The following is a 7,274-nucleotide window of genomic DNA, read 5'->3' as shown; positions in this document are numbered from 1 at the left end:
CCTCCAGCTACACAATCTTACGCATGCCTCCGTATTGCATATCGCGGGCTTTGTAGCCCTCTGCGAGCTGTTTTTGGGTGTTGAGGCTCATTTCGGGCTATGGAAAGAGCTATTCTGCCTTGTGCCCCGTTCTCAGAAGGGGTCAATATATCAAGTGGGCAGAGCTGAAGTGTGGCGCATCGCCGGGACCGGATATCTATCCAGAACCCCAAAGAAGGCGTCTGAGGACTAGCCTTCGGAATGGTTTTACATAGAGGACGTCCCGCTGCCGGATCCTGTCCGAATCGGCCTCCTTGAGTTCGATAGTGCTCCCTAAAGAAGCGCCTAAGTTGGCTTCCATGGAGCCCTCGGAGGGAAAGTGACAAGGACGTTCTTTACCTGATGGGCCGGATAAGATTGTTAGCTCATTCCGGACTGACCATGATCGGGGTCATGGCCGCATGCATCATGCGAGGGGTGCAGCCGCTACAGTATAGAGGCCACCCCATGTGGGACTTCAACGGGGAGGACGACGCCACCCGCTACGGCCGTAAGGGGCCGGATTCGGCTGCGGCTCTAACAAAGACCTTGTCCGCTTTGTACAAGGGAGAAGAGGAGGAATTTCTCCGCGTCGACCCACAGGGTGGATTTTTTATGTACAATCCCCCAAGCTGGGTAAGTGGTCACATTTACTTGCCCATCCATTTTATATTCCCATTGTTAAATATTCAGTCTAACGACTTCAATGCAGGAACTGCGCCAGGCTGTTAAAGAAATAAACGGCCCTCCTCCACAACCCGAGGACCCAGGACGGTCCCTCGACCCAGCCTTTCAAGAGGATCTGGACTTATCTGTGGAGCTGATTGATGGATTGTTCCATCAATTGAGCAAGGACAACGCCTTGGTGGCCATTACGGCCGATTACCCAGGGCTAATCCCGGCCTCCTAGGTAACTGAGATCGAAGTCCCAGTACCCCGAATAGGGGTCCACCCTCTCGTGTTTTCAGTTTCCTGATTACAACCGAGCTTTGTAGGGGAGGTTTTTGAGACGGGAGGCCGAACCTGCGGCGACAAGCCAACGAGGGGCCGCAGGGCCCCGTGGGCAGAAAAGAGGTGCAGTCCGGACCGAGGCGTTAGCGCAAAGGTATGGTGTGCCCCCTTATCCCAGGTGTTATACCTTCAAGGCATATTAACACTCGTGCTCTCTTCAGGACAAAGAGACCTCGCCAGACTATATTCGGAGAGGCTGCCAATCGCGCCTCCACCAGCCAGGCTCCAAAGCCTGGTCCGGAGGTAGAGGCGAACACAAGACGCGCACCGGACGCTCCTCCGACGGAGGATGTGGACAGGTTGTCTGCCACCAACTCTGAGGTGGAGAGTGCCATGAACCACAGGCGTCGTCGGACAATTCTTCGCGACGCTTGTTTCTCCCAAGAGGCATTAGATGCCTTCAATTCGGGAGATGCGTACCTCCGTCCCGCTCAAAATGGTCTAGCCAGAGCCACGGAGCAATATGTAAAAGACATACGGGTAAGAAAATTTTGGTAATTATATACATATACCGGTAGCCCCCGAGACTTGAAATAGTTAGAATAACTGATTTAAGGATCATTTGTTATGCAGGTTCTTACAGAAAAGAATTCTCTACTGTCCCAGGAGCTGGAAGAGTGCAAAGCCCAACTTGAGGCCGCACTAGCCGCAGCAGGGGAGCCCAAGGAGACCCCCTCTGGTAATATACACTTCGAAAGATAAGTATTTTGCGAAGCACGGCATGGGTGCGAATCTGACAAATGAAATTACAGATGGCGCCGGATTGAATCCGGAAAGGCAACAACTCCTACGCCAGCTGAAGGCTGGTGAGAAGGTGCTGACAAAGGTGAGGCGGGAGAAGAACAATCTCCAAGATGCCAACACCAACTGGGCGTCGACCTGAAAGATGTTCGTGCCCAGCTGTCAGACTCCGTTAAGGAGAATCAGCGGCTTCGGCGCGGCATATTTAGTAAGTGCTTGAACGAACCTTTGAAAAAAAGTTCGGCGGGGAAGTCGACTAATAGAGTAATGTCTGTAGGTGTGCTAACAGGTCGTCCTGCAGAGGAGATGCCCGGTTCTACGGGTGACCTTCTTCCCGAGCTCTCGCAACTGCTCGAGCGAGTTCGGCAGGCGATGCAAGGCGTCGCCCAGGCCTTGTGGCCATCCATCTCCATGCCCGAAGGTCTTGGAGAGCTTGCGGAGAAGCTAAAGGGAGCACGGTGGCGCTTACGATTGTGGAAGATATCGGCCTGCCGTCAAGGCGCTAGGGAGGCTTGGGCCATGGTGAAGACGCGGTACACAAAGGCTGACCCCAACCACATGGCCGAGGTCGGTCCTGTGGGGCCCGATGGGAAGGAGATCCCTGTAAGCTTAGTATACGGCCAAGTAGAATTGGCCGCAAAGTATTCCCAGCAGGACTGTACATTAGACAGCCTGTTAGATGATATTAAAGAGGAATACAATCAGTCAGAATGACTATGTAATTTAATTAACATTTATAATGCCTTCTAGCCGGATTTTAGATCGTTTGTCATGGCCGACCTTTTCGCTTCAGCCTCGGGACCTGACGGTCCGGAGTGTGTCCGAATTCCCATGCGGTTATATAAGAACCGGGGAATGCATGGAGACCAGGCGTAGGGGTCATTAGTGCATGAACAGACAAGTGCCCGACTAGTTATGTTATATTACATGGTTAGTAAGAAACATCTTCCAGGGAGAATAGTTCCGTTAGGGGTTCCTTTCCCTGGGAGGCATGCCCATTCTGCGAAAAAGACGCGGGAAAAAGCATCTGGGGGCGCATAAATAAATAAGTGAAAAGATCATCTTTTAGGTCACCGACCGAATATTCCCTTAAGAACGCTAGCTTTCAGCTTCACCCGGTCTGAGGTACACATCCGTCTGATCCGACAGTAACAATCACAGAGGTGCTCCCTTTACCGCCTAGCCGAATAATCGGGAACGTAGGGGTAAGCACAGGAGCCAGGAAACCCAGCTTGGCCAAAACTTAAGTCATATCGATGCATATAATGGTGAAATAAAAGGTACATGCGGAAGTGTAACACATGTGTTGGGCATGAAGCCCGTATAAATAAGCTTCTGTTAAAAGAAGCCCCCAGGTTTAATGAGTGTGAATAGCACGTCATTTGATGAGCCTTTAAAGGCTATAAGAGAAAGGAAGGGGAGAAGGAGAGAAATGTAAGACGGACAGTATATAAAAAATGGACAGAGGAAGGAGACGAACATAGAGTCCAGCGCTAGGCATAGAATCTTCGGAGACGGGCTGCGTTCCATGGGTTTGGCTCGAGTCGGTTATCCGATGCATCTTGCAGGCGGTACGCTCCACCAGTCAAGACTTGGTCAATTATGAAGGGACCTTCCCAATTGGGCTTGAGTTTGTCCTTTTTCTTGTCCGGCAGGCGTAGAACTAATTCGCCAATGTTGTAATTTTTGGCCCGTACTTCTCTGCTTTGGTATCTTCGAGCCTGCTGTTGATAGAATGCGGAACGGGCTTTTGCCACGTCACGCTCCTCCTCCAATGCGTCCAAACTGTCCTGCCGATCGAGCTCGGCTTCTCTTTCTTCGTACATGCGCACTCGAGGTGAGTCATGAATTATGTCACAAGGCAAAACTGCCTCTGCGCCGTACACCATAAAGAATGGTGTGTATCCGGTGGTGCGATTCGGCGTGGTCCACAGCCCCCAGAGTACGGAGTCGAGCTCCTCTACCCAGTGCGTGTTAGATTCCTTGAGGGACCGCACTAATCTGGGTTTGATGCCGCTCAAGATAAGACCATTTGCACGTTCGACTTGGCCGTTAGTTTGTGGGTGATAGACGGAAGCATAATCGAGCTTGATGCCCATGTTTTTGCACCAGAGTTTTACCTCGTTGGCCGTAAAGTTCGTGCCGTTATCAGTGATGATGTTGTGGGGGACGCTGTAACGGTGTACAACCCCGGATATAAAGTCTATCACCGGTCCGGATTCGGCCGTCTTAACAGGCTTGGCTTCTATCCATTTGGTGAACTTATCCACCATGACCAGTAAGTATTTTTGCTTGTGGGTTCCGCCTTTAACGGGTCCAACCATGTCAAGCCCCCAGACCACGAAGGGCCAAGTGATGGGGATAGTTTGGAGGGCGGTTGGTGGCATATGGCTTTGGTTTGCAAAGAGCTGGCAACCGACGCATCGTTGGACTAAGTCTTGGGCGTCTGCCCGGGCCGTCGGCCAATAAAAGCCTGTACGGAAGGCCTTGCTTACAAGGGACCGAGCTGCAGCGTGATGACCGCCGAGTCCAGCATGAATTTCAGCCAGGAGGTTCCGCCCTTCCTCTACGGAGATGCACCTTTGAAGGACTCCGGTAGTGCTTTTCTTATAAAGCTCTCCCTCGTGGACTTTGTACGCTTTGGATTGCCGCACTATGCAGCGTGCCTCGTTTTGGTCCTGGGGAGTTCCTGCCTAGTAAGGTAGGCGAGGAATGGTTCTGTCCACGGGGCGATGACGGCCATTATTACGTGGGCTGAAGGTGTTATTTCATTGGCAGAGCCTCCGATTGTGTTAGAATGTTCGGTGTCGGGCAGTGCGGTTGGGTCCGGGCTGTTATTGTTTGGTTCCCCTTCCCATACTACGGATGGCTTGAACAGCCTTTCCAAGAAGATGTTGGGGGGGACTACATCGCATTTTGTGCCGATGCATGCCAGGACATCTGCCGCCTGATTATTTTCTCGGGCTATATGGTGAAATTCAAGCCCTTCGAATCGAGCTGATATTTTTAGGGCGGCGTTGCGGTAAGCTGCCATTTTTGGATCCTTGGCATCGAAGTCTCCATTTATTTGGGATATTGCAAGGTTCGAGTCCCCGCGCACCTCTAGGCGTTGAATGCCCATGGATACTGCCATCCGGAGACCATGTAAAAGGGCCTCATATTTGGCTGCATTGTTGGAGTCTGTGTACATAATCTGGAGTATGTATTGAACTGTGTCTCCTGTGGGGGGCGTCAAAACGACGCCAGCCCCTAGTCCGGCCAACATCTTGGAGCCGTCGAAATGCATGATCCAATTTGAATATGTGTCGTACTCTTTAGGGAGTTCGGCCTCCGTCCATTCTGCGACGAAGTCGGCCAAAACTTGCGACTTGATGGCTCGCCGTGGCTTATAAGTTATGTCGAATGGGAGGAGCTCAATGGCCCATTTTGCAATCCGGCCCATTGCGTCACAGTTGTTTATAATATCGTTAAGTGGTACTTCCGAGGCTACTGTTATTGAACACTCTTGAAAGTAGTGTCGTAGCTTCCGGGATGCCATGAATACCGCGTACGCAATCTTTTGATAAGCGGGTACCGTGATTTGCACGGAGTGAGGACAGTGGACACATAATAGACCGGCTTTTGAAGGGGGGCATTTGTGTCCGTCCGTTTCTCATTCGACGACGAGCACTGCGCTTACAACCCGATGTGTTGCTGCAATGTACAATTGCATTGGTTTGCCAATGTTTGGCGCGGCCAGGACTGGGTTTGTTGCCAATATGGCTTTTATTTCGTCGAGTTCGGCCGTGGCTGCATCCGTCCATTCGAAGTGTTCGGTGCGTCGAAGGAGGCGGTAAAGGGGTAGGGCCTTTTCTCCCAAGCGGGAGATAAAGCGGCTTAGAGCCGCCACGCATCCGATTAACTTTTGTATTTGTTTGAGGTCCTTTGGGATATCCAACTGTGACAGAGCTCGGATCTTGGCTGGATTTGCTTCAATTCCTCTACTGGATACAATGAAGCCCAAGAGCTTTTCGGCTGGAACGCCGAAAATGCATTTTTCCGGGTTGAGCTTGATGTCGTATGTTCGGAGGTTATCAAATGTGAGCCTCAAGTCGTCTACTAGAGATTCGACATGTCTTGTTTTGATGACCACATCATCTACATATGCCTCCACTGTTTTGCCGATCTGGTTTGCCAGACATGTCTGAATCATGCGCTGATATGTTGCGCCGGCGTTTTTGAGCCCGAAGGGCATTGTGTTGAAGCAGAATGGGCCGTATGGTGTGATAAATGTCGTTGCGGCTTGGTCTGATTCTGCCATCTTGATTTGATGGTAGCCGGAATATGCGTCGAGGAAACACAATGAATCGTGTCCTACAGTAGTGTCGATAATTTGATCGATGCGGGGGAGGGGGAAGGGATCCTTTGGGCAAGCCTTGTTAAGGTCTTTAAAATCAACGTATAGGCGCCAGGATTTGTCCTTCTTTGGTACCATCACCAGGTTTGCTAGCCAGTCCGGAAGTTTTATATCTCTGATGAATCCGGCCTCCAATAGCTTTGCTAGTTCCTCTCCCATGGCCTGTCTCTTAGGTTCGGAAAAACGCCGAAGAGCTTGTTTGACAAGTTTGAATCCTTTTAGGATATTTAAGCTGTGCTCGGTCAGCCTGCGTGGGATTCCTGGCATGTCTGAAGGGTGCCAGGCGAAAATGTCCAGTTCTCTCGTAGGAACTCTCGCAGTGCGGCGTCTACATCAGGGTTTAATTGTGCCCCGATGGAAGTTGTTTTATTGGGGTCCATTGGATAGGCCTGGAATTTGACTATTTCATCCACCGGTTTAAAGGAGGTGGACTTGGATCTTTTGTCGAGTACCACATCGTCCCTATTCACCGTGGAGCGCAGCGCAGTCAGTTCCTCAGCCGCTAGGGCTTCGGATAGTGCCTCGAGGGCCAGTGCGGCTGTCTTGTTTTCGGCGCGGAGTGCTATGTCCGGATCACTAGCGAGAGTGATGATCCCATTAGGCCCGAGCATCTTGAGCTTCATGTACCCGTAATGGGGTATTGCTTGGAAGATTGTAAACGCTTCCCGCCCTAGCAGAGCGTGATAACCGCTGTTGAACGGAGCCACATGGAACGTGACCTCTTTGGACCTGTAATTATCCGGCGTGCCGAACACCACATCTAGTGTGATTTTTCCTGTACAGCGCGCTTCCCGACTGGGGATTATTCCTCTAAAGGTTGTGCTGCTTCGCTCAATGTGGTTCTAGTCTATTTCCATTTTTTGAAGGGTTTCCTCATAAATGAGGTTCAATCCGCTGCCGCCGTCCATGAGTACCTTGGTAAGACGAAAGCCGTCCACTATTGGACTGAGGACCAATGCGGCTGGTGCTCGGGCTGTTCAGAATTTAGGTTCATCACTGGCGTTAAAGGTAATAGTCGTGTCACTCCATGGGTTTATTGTTGCTACTTGGTAGACTTCGGCAAGGCTGCGGAGTGTCCTTTTTCGCATATTATTTGATGCGAAAGTCC

The sequence above is a fragment of the Triticum aestivum genome, chromosome 3A (assembly GCF_018294505.1).
Source record: "Triticum aestivum cultivar Chinese Spring chromosome 3A, IWGSC CS RefSeq v2.1, whole genome shotgun sequence".
Lineage (NCBI taxonomy): Eukaryota > Viridiplantae > Streptophyta > Magnoliopsida > Poales > Poaceae > Triticum > Triticum aestivum.
Note: the sequence above shows the minus strand (reverse complement) of the source record.